The sequence below is a fragment of the Strigops habroptila genome, chromosome 2 (genome assembly GCF_004027225.2).
Source record: "Strigops habroptila isolate Jane chromosome 2, bStrHab1.2.pri, whole genome shotgun sequence".
Taxonomy (NCBI): domain Eukaryota; kingdom Metazoa; phylum Chordata; class Aves; order Psittaciformes; family Psittacidae; genus Strigops; species Strigops habroptila.
In genome coordinates this window covers 101,009,965-101,027,138 of record NC_044278.2, presented here as the reverse complement: position 1 = coordinate 101,027,138, position 17,174 = coordinate 101,009,965, and the positions used below count along the sequence as shown (strand labels likewise).

Sequence of the window (17,174 nt, the reverse complement as noted above, 5' to 3'; positions counted from 1 at the left end):
GCTGAAGACCTCGCTGCTGTCAGGTACTACCGGCACTGCACGTTTCCCTGAAAATCCCCCGTTTTACACCCTTGGATACGGCCCATTTCCCTGTTTCACACACCGAGAATCTCCCTTCCGAGAGGGGTTATGTGACCGGGGACACTTGCTGCTCGCAGGGAGCGGCGCTGGGATCGTGTAACGCCGCGCCGAGGTCGTTTCCGAGCACTCGCCCTTGCCGGGGACGCGTCCCCGGCCGGCTCGTTCTGCCCGCGGCCACTGCCGGCGCTGGCAGCGGGGTCCCGGAGCCCCGCAGCCGGAGCCTGCCCCGCCGGCCGCGCCCTCGCCCCGCAGCGCAGAGGCCTCCTGCCACCCTCTCCCCGCAGAGCGGCAAGATCCCGGCCGGCCCTGCCGGGGCTCCTCCGCTCTCCCGCCACTACGCCTTAGTCGCTCCATGTCTCTCTGACAGACAGAACGCAGCCGCGCCCGACCCGGCCCACCGCACCCTTCGCCTCCCGGGACGTCCCGGCGGGGAGGAGCCGCCCGCCCCGCTCCGCCCCACGCAGGGAGCTCCGGGCGGAGCGGCGCGATTTCGCTGCCGACCGAGTCTGCCCGGAGCCGCCTCCATCGCCCCGCTCCCCCCGCGGCAGCCGCGGCAGACCCAGGTGAGAGCGGGGCGGTGCCAGGCGCCGCTGGGGGAGGGCCCGGCCGGCTGCGGCCGCTCCCGATCGCGAAGGAGGGGTCGGGCGGAGGGAGGCCGGGCTCAACTTGACAGGAGGGAGGGAGCGAGGGAAGGACGCGCCGGTGGCTGCGCTCGCCGGGCGCGGGTAAGTGAGTGAGGGAGCGGGCGGGTGGCGGCCGGCTTGGAGAGGGGAGGGGAGCGGGCGGCCGAGGCGCCGCACGTCCCCGGCGGATGGCGGGCGGCTGGAGCGGGGAGGCGGCGCTCGGCCGCGCCCTGGTAACGAGGAGAGGCGGGGACACCGGGCGAGCCCCGGCTCCGCTCCGGGGGCTTGCGGCGGCGTCTGTTCCCTCGCGGCCCGGAAGAAAGTTTGGGGGATGCCGGTGAGGTGGGCGCTGCCCCTGCCCCTCCGCCGCAGAGCCCGGTCTCCAGCCGGCGGTCCCCGCGCTGCCGCCGCCGCCTTCGCTCAGCACCCCGTCGCAGACAAAGCCGCCGCCCCACCTGCCGCCCCGGCCCCGCCGCGGGGCCGCCGAGAGGCACCGGGCCGGCTGCGCTGCCGGCGACGGGCCTGGGGCGAGACGGGGCCCGCTGGGAGCCGGCAAACTTATTTTTAGATGTGCCTCCCATCACAATGCGTTTTAAAATTAGCACAGTTCTTATTTAAGGAGTGGGAAAGAAAGTGGTTCTGGAGGCCTCGTGGTGTTTGTTGGGGGTTTAAGCTATTTTTTTTAGGTAAAAAAAAATTGTTTCAGTGATGTAGGCAACTGTGAGGTAGTTAATATCCACAGATGCACACGGGATGCTTTTACTGTATCTTCCTTAAGGTCACCCCTTAAGCACATGAACAAAGATACTCGTGGCTTTGTCCTCCACAGTGTGTTTTCAGCTTGAGACACAAGGTCTAATGTACAGGCACACCTGATTCATGCCATACTTCTTATAGGGTGACTCGAGCTTTTTTGGTCTGGTGTTTCCTTCCTTTTCTGTCGTGTCACTTCTCTCTGGAACACCTGCAACATGTGGGTGATGCAGGTTGAAGGAGTGTCAAGCAGCTGCAAGGATCAGTACTGGCTATTATTTTGTAAATGAATCTTTTGGTTTTGTTTTAGCTGCTGTATCGGCTGATACATTATTTTATATGTATATTGTATCGGTTGTATCAATGGTCTTGTCATGATTTCTCACAAAGCAGAATTCTGGTTTTTATTTTAAACCCACTACAAATGTATGGGAAACTTGTGTAAATGAAAAAGGAAAAGTGTATCTCCAATAGGGAAAGGAATTTTAAGAAAAAAAGCATCAAATCACAGAGTATTTCAAAGTGGAAAGGTCCTCTGGATGTCATCTAGTCCTGCCCAAAGCAAGTCCAGTTGGATAAGGTTCCTCAGACTTTGTTGAGGTGAGTTTTGAGCATCATCGAGGGTGGAGATTCCGCGGTCTCTGTGGTTGTGGTGGTGCCAGTGTCTGCCTGCCTTTGTGGTGTATTTCTTTTCTTAATCTACTGGCAATTTCCTATGTTGCAATTTGTTTGCATTTCCTCACGTCCTGCCGCTCTGAACCTCACATCCATCCGTGGGTGACTGTAGTCATGAGCATCTGTAGTTCTAGAAGCTAGCAGAAGCCATGCTAGTGTTTTGGACCAAAGGGCTGATTGCTTCATGACACTGCTCTAAGCATAATTGCTAAATTTTATTCTTATAAATTGGAAAATTATTCCTCCTGAGCATTTGCTTAACATTTCCTATTTACTTGAATGTGGTTAATAGCAGATTAGCATATTAAATTAAAATGCGTAAACACCTTATGAACAATATTTGGTTTTTTATTTTTAAAATCAAATAAATGTCAAATAATTTACCCGTCACTGTTTGCCCACTGGCCTTGTGTTCCTTAACCTGAATTTGGGAGTTTGCTCCCAACTTTTTCTAGAGTCCTTTCTCCATTAACAGTGTCAGATAGTCTCTTGGAATGACAAAGAGCCTACTCATTTTAATAGACGGAAAGCTTTTTGGCTTTAATCTTGAAATAGATTTTCCTTGGGAAGGGATGTGCCTCAAACAATACAGTACAACCTGTTATTACTGGGAAGTTGCCTTTGTACTGTACAGGCATTGTTTAATGCTCTGGAGAAGCCTTGCTGATATTTATGATGCTGTTGATGTGGTAAATGATGTGGGCATCTTTTTTTTTTTTTTTCAGGAGGGGAAAAAAAAATGGTTTTAGGCTGTGCAGAATAAAAATTTGCATGTTCTCCATCACGACACATGACTGCCAAAATCCCTTGTTTGTTAATTTATGTAAATTCTTGGATGTTGCTGATATTTTAAAAGCAGGAGAAGATCTTTGTAATGTGATTCATAGTATGTCACTTTCGGGCTTGTCTGGGTAGAATTTCAAAACATTCGTATGATGCTGCTTAATAGCAAATGCTTCTGAATAGCTCAGGCTTTCCATTAGAGCCATATCAAATAATTTATTAGAAGCCTTTTGAATGGCTGGCTGCACTGAATTTGATGATATTTGCAATCATTTGATAAATAATTTAACTTGCTTCTCCAGATAGCATCTGCCATTGCGTCATGATGGGAACACCTCACAGTTATGCTCATTTGCTTGTGTTAATTGTAGTGAGCTTCCACTCAGGAAGAAATCAAATGTATGGGGGGGGGGGGTGTTGTTGGTTTTTATTATTTTATTTAGTCCTGTAATGCCTGTGTGAGTCTTGGATAATCTTGACATGTATAAACCTCTTCTGCAGGCTCACTGAACTCTAGGTTATATATCTGAGATTTTAAATTTCACCACCACTAATATTCCAGAGTTTTTAAAATGATATTTTCTATTTCAAAAATGAACTATGGTTTTTCTCAGTGTGTATTAATCTCCTGTTAGCATGTCATTATGGTAAAATAAATAAACTAATGACACATTACATTTTCACGTGATGAAACTTCTTTTTGGGCGGGTATAAGGCTTTATTTGATTTGACAGTATTTGAGAATGATTTACGTAGTTGCTAAAACAGTTTATTTTGGACTGTTAAGATCAAAATCTTGGAAGGGGAGATCATCATAAGTCCGCAAGCAGACCACTATAGCAGTGATTCATATAATAAATTGCAGTTTGAATTTGGACAAGAACATGAAACTGGGAATGCACTTGTTAGACTCATGAATGGTTTGCTTATTGTAGTGTGTACAGAAATGCTGTCACTAGCTTTATTGTTATTGTTATAGGACAGAATTTCATAATGCAGCTCATTCGCTTTCAGTTTTATGGCCTGGAGGACTGAATGTTGGAACGACTGTACTAAATTAAACCTGGGGTCTGTGACAATGAGTAATGCCAGATGCTTCAGAGGGAATTGTAAGAACAAATGTAAGATAATTTGCATCCCACGTTCAAGGTGAATCCAGTGCTTTGTAGTTTGAAATTGGCTTAAAACCCAAATAATGTTTAATAGCTTCTTCAAATGCTAATATGCATGATTATGATAATTTTGGACATACTTGTTTCTGATACAAGTACTCGGTCTAGATCTGCGGCTGATTTAGGGGGCAGCTAGTTTATGCAGGGATTTTGTTTGCTTGCTTGATGCCAGACTGTTTACACACTCAGCCCAAATTCACTGAGTATTTTCCACCAGATTCAACGATTAGGGTGAATGTGACATTCGGAGAAAAAGAGGTGCTCCTGCCCACATGCTTATACTTTGAACTGCAGTGGTGACAACACTCATCTGTGTGTGAAACCTTCCCAGTTGCAGATTCCTGTTCTATTTATGTTGGAGCAAGGTCTGGAACAGAAACATGCTTCTCAGAGAATCCCATTATCACCAGTTTGTAGGATGGTCTGGGGTGTGTATCTCTCAGCTTCTCCTGTGGAGACCGTGCCCATGCGTGCCCGTGCTTGTTAGTTAGGTCTTTTATTTTGAACTTGGGAAACGTGAAGTTTGTGTTCTAAGGGCTGTCCTAGTGAATGTTTAAGTATTTTATATATAAACAGCATCAACAAACAACAGAGAAGTCTGAAATGACCCTCTAGGCTGATGCATACTTACTTGAGTCTCCTGAGCTGTGGGCTTGAGGTGGAAGCGGAAGGAAAAAAAAGAGGTTGTTATAGTACAGCCTATTTCTGAATATTGCTCAATTCCTGAATCAGTCTCATCTTGATTGTGGGATGCTTATCACCTCATGTTTATTCTCAGCGTCCCTTTCTGAATACTATTAGATTCCTGATGTTGATGGCTTCTGGTAAAAATAAGTTGTGTGAATATGTATTTATGAGAATTTCAAAATAACACCTGGTAGAATGGTACTAGTCAGTATTATTCAATGAATACCTGTGAACCTAAGCATAGATTTTGTTATGGTATTGCTTAGGAATTTCTGCTGGGTTTTTTCTGAGCTTTATAGTCTTTGCATGGTGCTCTGGAGGGGGTTTTGAAAGGTTTACAGTTTGCTGGTGAAATTCCATAGTAGTTTCCACGAGCTCCTGACAGACTCCACGCTACATTTGAGGATTTACGTGTTTGAACTTTGAAATTGCACAGAGTGCTGTTCCAAATCAGCGCTCCTTCAACTTTTGTGTGAGGTGGATGGCTTTACGTTTCTTTTTTCTGGAAAGAAATCCATGACTTGCATAGATACACCAGATTGGCGCTGAAAGGAATGCTGTGGCTCCTGCTCGAGGATTACCTCCTCCTAGACTAGAAATCAGTCAGCTGCTGTGCTAATCCCATGGCAACTCCACCAGTTTAAGTGATTGGTTGCTAATGTTTGGACTGATGTAGCATCCAAACCTGCTTTCCACAGAACACTTCGTGTTTGCGGCACAACCACTCGTTCTGTTCTCTGCTAGCAGCATCAGTGCTGCAAGCATCCATGGCAGGAGACTGCTATAGATGGCAGTGTCAGGCTGGAGAAACGATGGGAGAATTTTTGGTTACTGCAGTCACAGGAGGTGAGAACTAAATTTAAAACTTCAGTTTTTGTCCCTGGCAATTGAAGTTTTCTTTCCCAATATAGCCTTAGTAAAAATCATGGCTTTTATTGACTTTCTGTTATACTATCCATGTCAGCCAAGAAATCTCCTCAGATATTTTAGGCAAATATCTAAAAGCATAGCAGTAAAAACATAGTACATGTTCACTCTCATACTGAAGACTCAATTCTTGAATGTTTGTACTTAACACCCCCCCTCCTTCCGCCCCCCCTTCCCCCCAGGATTCTCTGAAATGCCTCGTCATATTTTTAAATGAGCAGGGAGAAAGCATGTAATAATGCAAATAAGGTTACTAATGCCTATAAAATATTAGCCCATGCTTCATGGTAGAGCATTTTGGTTTATTGTAGTTATGTAAGAGCGCAGATAATTAGAGTACTTTGAAAGGAATTTAAATACAAGTGTCAGTCATCATTGTAAATGAGTGATTGTTGGGATGTGGATTTATTTTATTCTTCGCATCATAGTACATGGTTTGTCTTGGAGCAGAAATTGCAAAGCCTCCAGACCAGGCCGTGACAAGGTGTACAAACCTGGTATAGGATTCCATGCCAAAGCACCTCTCTGGAGCAAGATTGGAATTTTTCTGTATGCTACACAATGAAGGAAAGGGAAGACATTTAGCGGTGCTATAGGATATTGCTGTCTTATAGAATCATAGAATAGTTAGGGTTGGAAAGGACCTTAAGATCAGGTAGTTCCAACCCCCTGCCCTTGGGCAGGGACACCTCACACTAGACCATGTCACCCAAAGCTCTGTCGAACCTGGCCTTGAACGCTGCCAGGGATTTAGGCAGGATTCTTATTTAGGTAGGAATCGGTTTTCAAAGATAGGCTCTTTGCACAATAGATCACTGAAAAAGAATCTGTCTCAGCCTGTGGAAGGCTTTATTTGGGATCAGAACACCTGTATTCATTCACTGCAGGACTTTCACTGTGATCATCATATATGTACCTGACAAGTTGTAAAAAACCAATACAGTGGAGTTAGTTTGCTTTATTTTTCTAAAGGATGAAATCAGTTTCTACATTCTTTTTATTGCTTAGCGTTTTCTTTCAGATGTCCTTACTAAAAATCTAATCCTATGCAAAAGCAAAAAAAATTTGAATAAATGCTATTGTTCTTTGGAAAAAAAAAATCTATGTACTTTTGTACTTATTATAAAGAAAATACAAACTGATCCATCCAGAAAGCAAGCTGTTTTTCTCTAATGGTACAAGCAGGATTACTTGTTGAGAGTGACAACCTTACTGCTGTTGGGCGAAAGCGTGACTTTAACCCCTCTGCATGTGGTGAAATACCATGAATGATCCTGCAGTTACTGTTGGCACTGAGGGTGGAATGACAGACAAGAAGTAACATACAATTGTTTTTAATTGTACTATAGCAGTGTAGACTGTTCTTAAGTGCGTAATTCCATGCACTGCTGTTTAACAAGTAATTTTAACAGACTTCACAGAATACATCAATATTGTGGGGGTTTGGTTTTTTTCCCCCCAGTATGGTAAGTTTTGAAACGAGTTAGAAGGAAAGCTGTATGCATTACCTTAATCAGAATTTTTTATGTAATTGTTTAATGGATCCTGGTTAGTCTGTTGATACTGTTTCAACTTTATTGTTATTAAATTAACATTTTTAGTACCTTAAAATTCTACATTTTATATACATAAAGTTCCATGCATTGCTCATTTGAGATATTTTTAGCAATGCATATTCTGAGAGAGATGTTGTCGTGACTATTCAAAGTTATATTAGATAATCTTTCTCAGAAGATTTAGAAATAGAATAGCACAATCTGCATCTTTCATATTATATTTGCCTATTGCTTCTGTCTCCTGATTAAATGTGAGCATCATTCACAGCAAGCCTGTCCTCCTGTGAAGTCTGCTGCTAGTAAAACTCATTTTCTTACAAATTTTTATCTTATGGTTAATCTCATTGTTATGATCAATGGTTTTAGTACGTTGAAGGCATGGTATAGTTTGTCTCCGTGTGTGCTCTGCTAATGTGCAATATAATGTGAATCCATACTGGAGCTGTTTGTCAGAAGCTTGTTCTTCACTTGGCCATCTGTTTCCCTAAAGCATGTAGCAATTTAACTACCTTTGAGGTCACTATCCTGTCAAAAATCAGTAATATCTGCCAAGCGGTTGAAACTGTTGGGAGGGGAAAAGAGAGATGTTCGCAGACCTTGTGATCACATAAGCTTCTTAGCTTTAGCAAAGCAGACCTGAAATCTGTATTTTAATTATTCTGCAGCACTTGGAATTCTGATGCTCTCCTTAAAGAGATACATCTCAAAAAAGAAAATTGCATGCATATGAGAAGTTTAAAACATGTGCCAAAACGAGATAATATTTCTTGGAATGCCTAGTGTCAACAGGAGGCTCGTAAAAATACTGGTTTATTTTTAATAAAATATCAGACCCACATATTAAAACTTATTTATTTTTCATAAATTCTAAGTTTTTGTGGATAATTTGAAAGCAGTATTAGCTACAATTTATTCAGGCAAGACATTTCTATGAGTGTGTGTCTTAGAGCTTAATGTCCTGAATGTCTTTGCAAGACTTTGCACAAGGAGTGTGGAGTCACAAGTGGGATTGGGGCACCTGTTAGAAAGAATGGCTTTAACATATACTGGAACTATAAAGCTCCTGCTCCTCCTGTTAAAAATACTTGTGGAGTCACATACTCCAACACAATGTTTAGCTCAGTTTAAGTAGGGATGGTTTTTATATGTTGTTTCAGTTCTGGCCTGTTGCAGTGTCATTTGTCTGGAAGTCTTACTAGAGAACTCATCTTGAAATTAGTCCATACCATGTGAATAGGAAATCGTCCCATAACAAATGGTAATCAATATCCTGTTTCTTTTAGTTGCAGAAAGAAGAATAGAAACCTGTTTTCTGACAACAATAATTAATCACAATTAAACCTTGCAGCACTCAGAAGGATGCTGTTGGTAATTGACATGTTGTATGTTCTCAACAGTTTAGCCTTACTGTATAAACCAGAGGTGAGAAATGAAATCCTGAAGAGAAAGATTAAAGAAAAAACAAAGATTGCAAAAATAAACTCATTTCTAAATTGAGGAAAATTAACAGATTGATGTGAAGGCATTGGAGGGGGTGAGATTTGGGTGGAGATAAGGTGAATGAGGAGCATAATCAAGGATAGAGGGCGAGAAGTCACATTTACAGAAGAGAAATGAGGGCAGATAAAGCTGCCTGAAAATCAGCAGTGTCCCAGCTGAAGTACAGCATATAACTCTGTGTCTACTGATTTGAATACACTCTTTAAAATTATCTGTGATATTCTATTTGGGCAGAGAAGAGATTCAGAGCAGCCCTGCAGAGAAGGACTTGGGGGTGTTGGTTGATGAGAAACTTAATATGAGCTAGCAGTGTGTGCTCGCAGCCCAGAAAGCCAACCGTATCCTGGGCTGCATCAAAAGAAGCGTGACCAGCAGGTCAAAGGAGGTGATCCTGCCCCTCTATTCTGCTCTCGTGAGACCTCACTTGGAGCACTGTGTACAGTTCTGGTGTCCTCAACATAAAAAGGACATGGAGCTGTTGGAGCAAGTCCAGAGAAGCACCACAAGGATGATAAGGGGGCTAGAGCACCTCCCATATGAAGACAGTCTGAGAAAGTTGGGGCTGTTCAGCCTGGAGAAGAGAAGGCTGCGTGGAGATGTCATAGCAGCCTTCCAGTGTCTGAAGGGGGCCTACAAGGATGCTGAGGAGGGACTCTTCATTAGGAACTGTAGTGACAGGACAAGGGGTAATGGGTTCAAACTTAAACAGAGGAAGTTCAGGTTAGATATAAGGAAGTTCTTTGCAGTGAGGGTGGTGAGGCACTGGAATGGGTTGCCCAAAGAATTTGTGAATGCTCCATCCTTGGCGGTGTTCAAGGCCAGGTTGAACAGAGCCTTGGGCGACATGGTTTAGTGTGAGGTGTCCCTGCCCATGGCAGGGGGGTTGGAACTAGACGATCTTAAGGTCCTTTCCAAACCTAACTATTCTATGATTTCATGTCAGGCTGACTTTGAATAGCTTCTTACATTTCATTGCGCTACTTGTTAGCTGTAACTAATTTGCTAGTCTTGAATCACTCAGGACTGATGCTTTACTCTTCTCAAAGTTTGTCTATTGAGAAGTAGGAAACGTTTTAAGTCCAGGCAAGTGAGTGTCAGAATGATGGAAAAATTTTGTATGGCTTACTTGCCTTGTTCAGAGACAACACTGGAAAGTGTAACAAGGACTTTCTGTCATCACACAGGCTCAGGAAAGTCATGTTTCAGTATTATTTCTTGCCCAGTCTAACTGTGGCAAGCAAATGGACTATGGTCATTTACAGTAGTCTCATGAGAATACTAGCAGGTGCACTTCAGAACAAAAATATTTGGTTTACGTTGCTCTTGCAGTTCATAAAATGCTTACTAATGTCATCTTGGAAGATAAACATACATAATTTGTTTCCTCTTTTTGTATACTTACAGTATCTTGTATACTAGATAAAAACCACTGCTACCATAAAAGGAAGATAGAACAGCTACCTATATATTTAGCCCTGCCTGTTTTTTGGGTCAGATTGAATGTTTCTGAAAGGAGAAGGGAAGGACAATTACCCTCAAAGAAGGTATGATCTAGCTGGAGCAGCTTCTGAGGTGTAACAAGGAGGAGATGGGGAGAGAGCCAGAAGCCGCAGTGCAGATAAAGGTTGGGAGATGGAGAAGTGTGGGTCTGCCTCCAGCAGAAGCCAGTCCTCAGTGGCTACTTCTGTATCACAAGTACAGGATCTGGAGATGATGCTAACCTGACCTCAGTCTGGAACAGCTCTATCACAGAGAGAATGAAATCAGATCCAAGAGCTAGCTGGCTGCTGAACAGTATGGACAGTTGGGGTTTGATGCTTGGGCTTGCACCTCATCCATCCTTTTGTTTTCCAGTGTGGACATGACTCAGAGTAATGGGGAAATAAAAAGTTGGGTTTTAGGGAGCTAAAGCTGCACAAGCTTATGCAAATACCAATTTGCCATTGACACTTAGAAGAAGTTGTTCTAAATGATGTATTTGTCCTTGGAGGAGACTATGTGGGTATTTTTCTCCCTAGGAAGCAGCTGAAGATTGGTGGGTTGGAAATGAGGTTCAGAGGAAAGAACAGTTCCTGCATGGACATAGTTATGGGTTAGATTTGGTTTTGAGCTTTTTAAATAGTGTAAATTGGCAACAAACCAGCTTGCCCTCTTCTTGTGCGCAATAATATTGCTTAAGGTTCCTATTTTTGTATAAAATACAACTTTAGAGACCAAAAGCTGTAGTTTGAGGAGGTTCTTTTCCTCTTCTTCTCTCACTCTCTTTATTTATTTTTTTTTAATGGTCACACATAAAAACGGAAACATAACTGTTCCATCTGAAGTCTGCATTTGGTTTCAGTTGCAATGCTAATGCAATTTACAGAAATATGAGGCCAAGAGGAACAGTCAAGAACATGTTATCTTTGACAGATTGAACAGTGTGCAAAGTTCTGTGTAAATACACATATTTAATATGATGACATTGGCTTTTGCCAGCTTTCCACTGAATTTTTGAGTGAATTTACAATTCAAATTTATAAACATATTTAAAGAGTTTGGGTTTGTGGTTTGTTTTTTTGTATGTGTGTGGTTTTGTTTTTTTTTTTTTTTTAAATTGTGCTGTTAATTATAAAAATGGAAAATACTAAGATTCCCTTAGTTCCTATGGTCAAAATTATTAGTGGAGGGAAAGACATGGGAAGGGAAGGTTGCTGTAGCTGCCTTTTTTCATTGTAAAAATTGTAAAAGTAATTCCTGTGCTGTCTTTTTCCTATCACTACTTTTCTTCTTCCTTGTAAGCATTGCCATGGAGTCTTTTTTTTCCTTAATTCACATGCTAATACCTTGCTTTGAGGTATATTGTAGCAGTATGTAAGATTGTGCTATTCACAAATGAGTCTCCATTCTTTGAACAGTCTGATAATGTTCCCCATCCCTTGGGAGAATCCACGGGCTGCCTCCAGGACTCTAGAAATTTTGTGAGTGGTGGAAGTCTGATGGTACTTAGGCCCCTGAATCCATCTGAGAAACAGCAGTATCCAAATGATGTCTGAAGCAATTTGTAATGTTATGAGACTGCTTCTCATTTCTGCTACTATTAAAAGATGAAGGAAAGGAGGAAATGGCTTAGCTGGTTTTCTGTTGTTTTCAAAGATTTAAATATATTGCATAGGTGGTTTGTGTTTTGTTTTGTTTTGTTTTCCCTGGGAGATGGGGAAGAATAGACATAACCTTAATATGCCACGTAAGCCATATTCAAGCACTGTTGTGGCAGGTACTTCTTTATATACACTTTGTGGGGCTGTGGAATTATTACAGTAGCAGTTATAGTAGGTTAAAATTATAGATAAGCATTTTCTTATCTCATAAAAACTGTTTGAAAAAGAGTGCAAAAGGCAGTTGTTTAACTGCTACCTGTGATAGAGTACTGTGACACCGTGCTGGGTGAAAAGTTAACATCACTATGCTTGCAGATTACTTTGCCTACAGTAAATTACAGAAGATTCTGAATAAATTTGTGTTGTGTGAAATTCAGTGTTGACACATATTAAGATCTACTTCTTCAATAAAAGGAGTAAAATACATATACACCATCGAGACATCAAAGTAAATATTTCTCTGTGTTGGTGGTTTACTAGATAATATAGCCCTGAAGTTCTTTTTCTTCTCACCCAACTGTATGAATTAGTTGTCAGCAAAGATGTGAGGATCTCTGTTTACATACAACCATTTGCTGTCCAGAAAGGGAGCAGAAATAGAAGTCAGAGACTGGCAACAATGATAAATAGCCTTTGGAAAACCTTCCATATAAAGCAAGATTGAGAAGATTGGCACTTTTCAACTTTTTCCACTTAGAACTATATGTGGAATACTAGTCCTTATGAGGAAAGGGAACTGTGTGTTCTGTCTACCCTTTTTGACAGAAGATTAAAGGCAGTGTAATAAAGTAAAAAAACCTCAAGTAGGCAAGGAGTTCTTTTTAGATGGTGTATCATTAGCTTATGTAATTAACAGAAAAAATATCTGAGCAGTGAAAAGATGCTGATATTTCTGCAACCAAAGACTAGATACTTAAATGAAATAGATGCATGCACTATATAAATTACTTAAGTATTTTTGAAGTCCTTGCTGCTTTAAATCCTTGTGCTTCAAAACATAAGCAAATTAGGTGGAACAACTAAAAAGACGCTTTCCCTTTCTAGAATTGTCCACTGACAGATTTCTTGCACCTTCTGTCAAACCATCTGCTACAGGCTAATAAACAGACAGCATGCTGGATTAGATGAAGCACTCGTATGAGCTATTTTGATAGTTCCCATGTTCCTTTCAGTGGGAATGCTATCATTAATGAAGCTTAGAGTTAAATTTTTGAGGGTGGGGGCAGGCAAAGTGTTCTTGCTATGAGCTTCCACGCTGCAGGATGCTGTTGACAGAGAGGGGTGATGAACCCACATCACTCTCTTTGAAGCATGCTTCAATGTTTTCTTATAAGCCTTCATTTAGCAGAAGAACATCTCAGTAACCTCTGTCATGTGGCCATAGGAATACTGAATTGAGAGGAGTGCAGACTGTGCCTGTTTTGTGCTGTGGGGATCTGTGTAATTCCAGACACCATACATCATTCCGTAGTACAAAGCAGGCATTGGTGCTGGAGCTACAGCCTTGCTAGAAAAATTACCAGCTTCATTTTGGAATGTACCTGAGATCTCTGTCTCTGAGGAGGCACCCCCATCACCTCTTAGAGTTTCTTCGTATTGTGGCTCTGGCCATGATACCACACAAATACTGTTTTCTGCCAGTGGCAGATGCAGAAGTTGTGTTTGGAACTTGAGTTGATACAGACTATCGTATTAACATATGCCCTTTTGAAGTATTCTTAAGTATACTTAGGAGTATTTGTGAGGGATCCAATTTTACTTTGTAACTTAATTATTATTGCATTTGTCAGGAATAGAAAAGGTTAATGATGCAAGTTGGTCACTGTTCAGTGATTCCTGTGATTTCTGTTGAAGCAGGAACTGCTTATAAGCATCATAGGTCCAGTATCAACAACAGTAGGGTGGAAGTGACTGGTGTCTCAGTGTGTTACCATCAGAGTTGTCAGCACTGCTGGTGGCTTTCCAGTCTCTAGACCTGCTTGTGATCAAAGCAAAAGCATGTCATTGAACACTGGCTGGCTGTTCTAAAGACAGAAGAGCAGTGATGCAAAAGCCACTCTTTTCCTGCAATACAGTAGCTGTGGGTTTGCCTGCTAAACCAGTGTCATAGGCATTTGGACTGGGTCTGTGTTTGCCCATCAAGACTTCTTGCTGTAATCTTTTGCTAAATTACATTTTCTTTCTTATAGACAATAATATTCAATCCATCATTATATTGGAACAGTCCGTGCATTATTGCCTACGTGCATTGCATTAATAACCAAACTTTGGAGCTAATTAGTTTTTCGCACAATCTGATATTCAGCCTGTTGTCTTTGATGTATTTCATGAACTTTCCTAATGCAGTAAGTTGTATGTAGATAGCACACGAACTGAAAAAAGAGCTTGGGTATTACTGATAGAGCAACCTATTTCAGTCCATGTTTTCTATTATGGCATAACTTGAGTCACTTCATGTTTTCAGTGTGCCTGCTTTAAATAAACTGACCAACTTAGTTTCCACAGCTCTCAAAAAGGGCTCATCTCCCAGAGTTGTGCATAAATACGTGGAAGTTAAAAGTAGATTTGGGGACTTCCTGTACTTCATGTTACTGGGTTATGATCTCCATTTTGTAACTGAAAGGGCTCTGACATCTCTGTACTAAATACTTTTATTCTTTTATCTCTGGGGATGTCAATTAAACCCAGAAACTAAAGTTGATAATCATGGGCATTCTGGTGACTAACTAGTGCGTAATATTGTATAATGCAATTCTGCAGGGAGTTTCCTTAATTATTACGCAAAATATAACCAAATAATCTAAGACCGAGCTGGTCAATTTTTTTTTTTTTTTTTTTTTTAATCTCTCTCTGCCTCTCTATTTACCAGCTTACATGCTTTAAAACTATTGGAGTTTCCTGAAGCCTGTCCAAATTCTGTCAGTATTTGTGAGGAGGGTCTTAACTAGGTTTTCTGCCCCAAGCAGGACCACATAATGGGTAACTGTAGTTTCATCCATGTGAAACCTCTATCTCCCTCAGGTGACACCTGGGGACCAGGATTTGCTGCAGCATCTCAAGCACCACAAGATGCTTGTGTGTGGGCAATGAAATCAAACCCCTGCTACCATATGAGATGCTGTAAAACTGTCTCAACATCTCACAGCTACAAAAGCCTATTAATTTCTGAAATAAGTCTTCAGAAATATCATGAGAAAAAAATATTAAGGTCAGACATTTTATGGCATTAGATGCTTTTAATGAGACTAGGAACATCATTAAATGAAGTTTCAGGTACAGGCTGCTATACTGTCATTCTTGTGAATTTGTATCCTCACTGCTGCTGGATGGAGCAATCCCACTCAACATCACCGGGCGCATTAAGCTTTAGTAGCAATTTGGGCTGGATCCAGTCTACCATTACAAGTAATCTTTTAGCTCGAAAACATCTTAAAATTTGGAGTGTAGACATATCTATCTTTGAATAGATAGTGTTGCTATTTTTAATTGTTTGAACTGTTTTATTTTGATTTAACTTCCATTTAATCTTACCAGTCAGAACCAAGAGGTAATGCATCCAGTAACCATCTGGCCTTTTCTTTTTTGTTTTCAATGTAAAAGACTCAAAAACTGTTTGTATGTTTAATGTATACAGTGCAGATTGTAGTGTGACAGAAAGGTGGGTGTGTTGTTAATCTAAACTTTTTTTATAAAAATCAAGAATAAATCCAATGTTACTTGCTTAATTCGACCTCACACTTCTTGAATATCAGCTCTGGAATACTGCACTACAATTTCAACAAAAGAATGCTAGTAGTGAATCTTCATCATGCTACGTAGGATTCAGAAAGCCCTGTGGATTTTGTTTCTGGTCAGGTGGAAAAATGCATGAGATGGGATAATAAGCCTTTCCACCATAGTTTTCTTTAATACTCATCATAGGAGTCTGACCGCTTAAACAAAGAGATTGTTGAGACTTAGCTGGTGGTCAAGGTGAAAGATAACAAACATAACATTTTTTACAGAACAGTCTCAAAAGGCTCAAGTTTGTTCACGGAAAGATTTTCAAGTAGCAGTTTATTTTATTTGTTGTTATTTTAAATAAGCATTTTATTCTCTAAAGAAGTATTTTCCATAGTTTTAATTAACCCAACCCAACCCAATTTTATGACAAGGCTTAAAAATAAGATCTCATTTTAGGATGCTGATAGTTTTCAGTATTCCCAGCAGAAATTTGTTAGTATTATCAGTTCCTGTGGTTATGCTTTAATAAAAAATTCCTGCTTATTTGCTTAAATAATTACCATTATAATTTAATTAGGAAGTATAATTTGTGTAGGTAGGTTTATACTGTTCTCCTTTTGGATCAAAGGTAGAATAGGAGTCTAAACAATTGCAAATTCAAGCTTTGAAACCTTATTGTCTTAATTTTATGCCATAAAAAGTCGATTACTGCAAGATGTATTTTAGTCATGCCCTGTTTGTGGAGTTGTTCATAGCTTGTATTTAGGAAAGTGGCTGAAGTCTGAGGAAGAATCATAGAATCATAGACTGGTTTGGGTTGGAAGGGACCTTGAAGATCATCTAGTTACAACCCCTCTGCCATGGGCAGGGACACCTTCCAGTAGACCTGGTTCCTCAAAGCACCATCCAACCTGGTCTTCAGGGGCCAGGGCACTGGTCTTCAGGGATGGGGCATCTACACCTTCTCTGGGCAACCAGTTCCAGTGTCTCAGCACCCTCACAGTAAAGAATTTCTTCTTAGTATCTAATCCAAATCTACCCTCTTTCTGTTTAAAACCATAACCCCTTGTCCTGTCACTACATGCCCTTGTAAAAAGTTCCTCTCCAGCTTTCTTGTAGGCCCTCTTTAGGTATTGGAAGGCTGCTTTAAGGTCTTTCCGGAGCTTTCTCCAAGTTGACCAAGTACAGCTCTCAGCCTGTCTTCATTGTAGAGGTGCTCCAGTCTCCAATCTTCTGATCATTTTTGTGGCCCTTCTCTGGGCTTGCTCCAACAGGTCCATGTCCTTCTACAGCAAGTCCAGACAAAGGCCATAAAAACGAAAAAACCCTTTCTCCTCTGTGTAGTATCCATCTTAGGCTTGGTACCAAACATCAAGAGCAGATCTGAACATATGTGCTGCCCATCTTCTTCATGTAAAGAGGACAGCATGCACACAAGTGCTAGTTTAGTTATATTGATAAACTTCCAGTGGTGTTTCTACAGAAATGTCATGGGAGACATTCTCATGTTAGTATATATGCTTTTTCTCCTCTGATACTACTTTTGAAGCCTCT

General features: G+C 41.4%; 1 protein-coding gene across 5 annotated transcripts in view; it reads left to right on the top strand.

Moving 5' to 3' along the window:
- Window positions 1-497: 497 nt before the first annotated feature.
- The window catches only part of FRY (FRY microtubule binding protein), a 232,117-nt gene continuing 215,440 nt past the window's right edge, over window positions 498-17,174 (top strand). For 2 of the 5 annotated variants that reach the window (XM_030475571.1, XM_030475558.1), the window contains exon 1: window positions 498-644. The gene's annotated coding sequence lies outside the window, so the exon portion shown is untranslated. Of the gene's footprint in view, window positions 645-726; window positions 807-956; window positions 2,058-17,174 lie in introns of those variants that run through there. The other 3 variants (XM_030475572.1, XM_030475566.1, XM_030475567.1) reach the window with 3 other exon arrangements.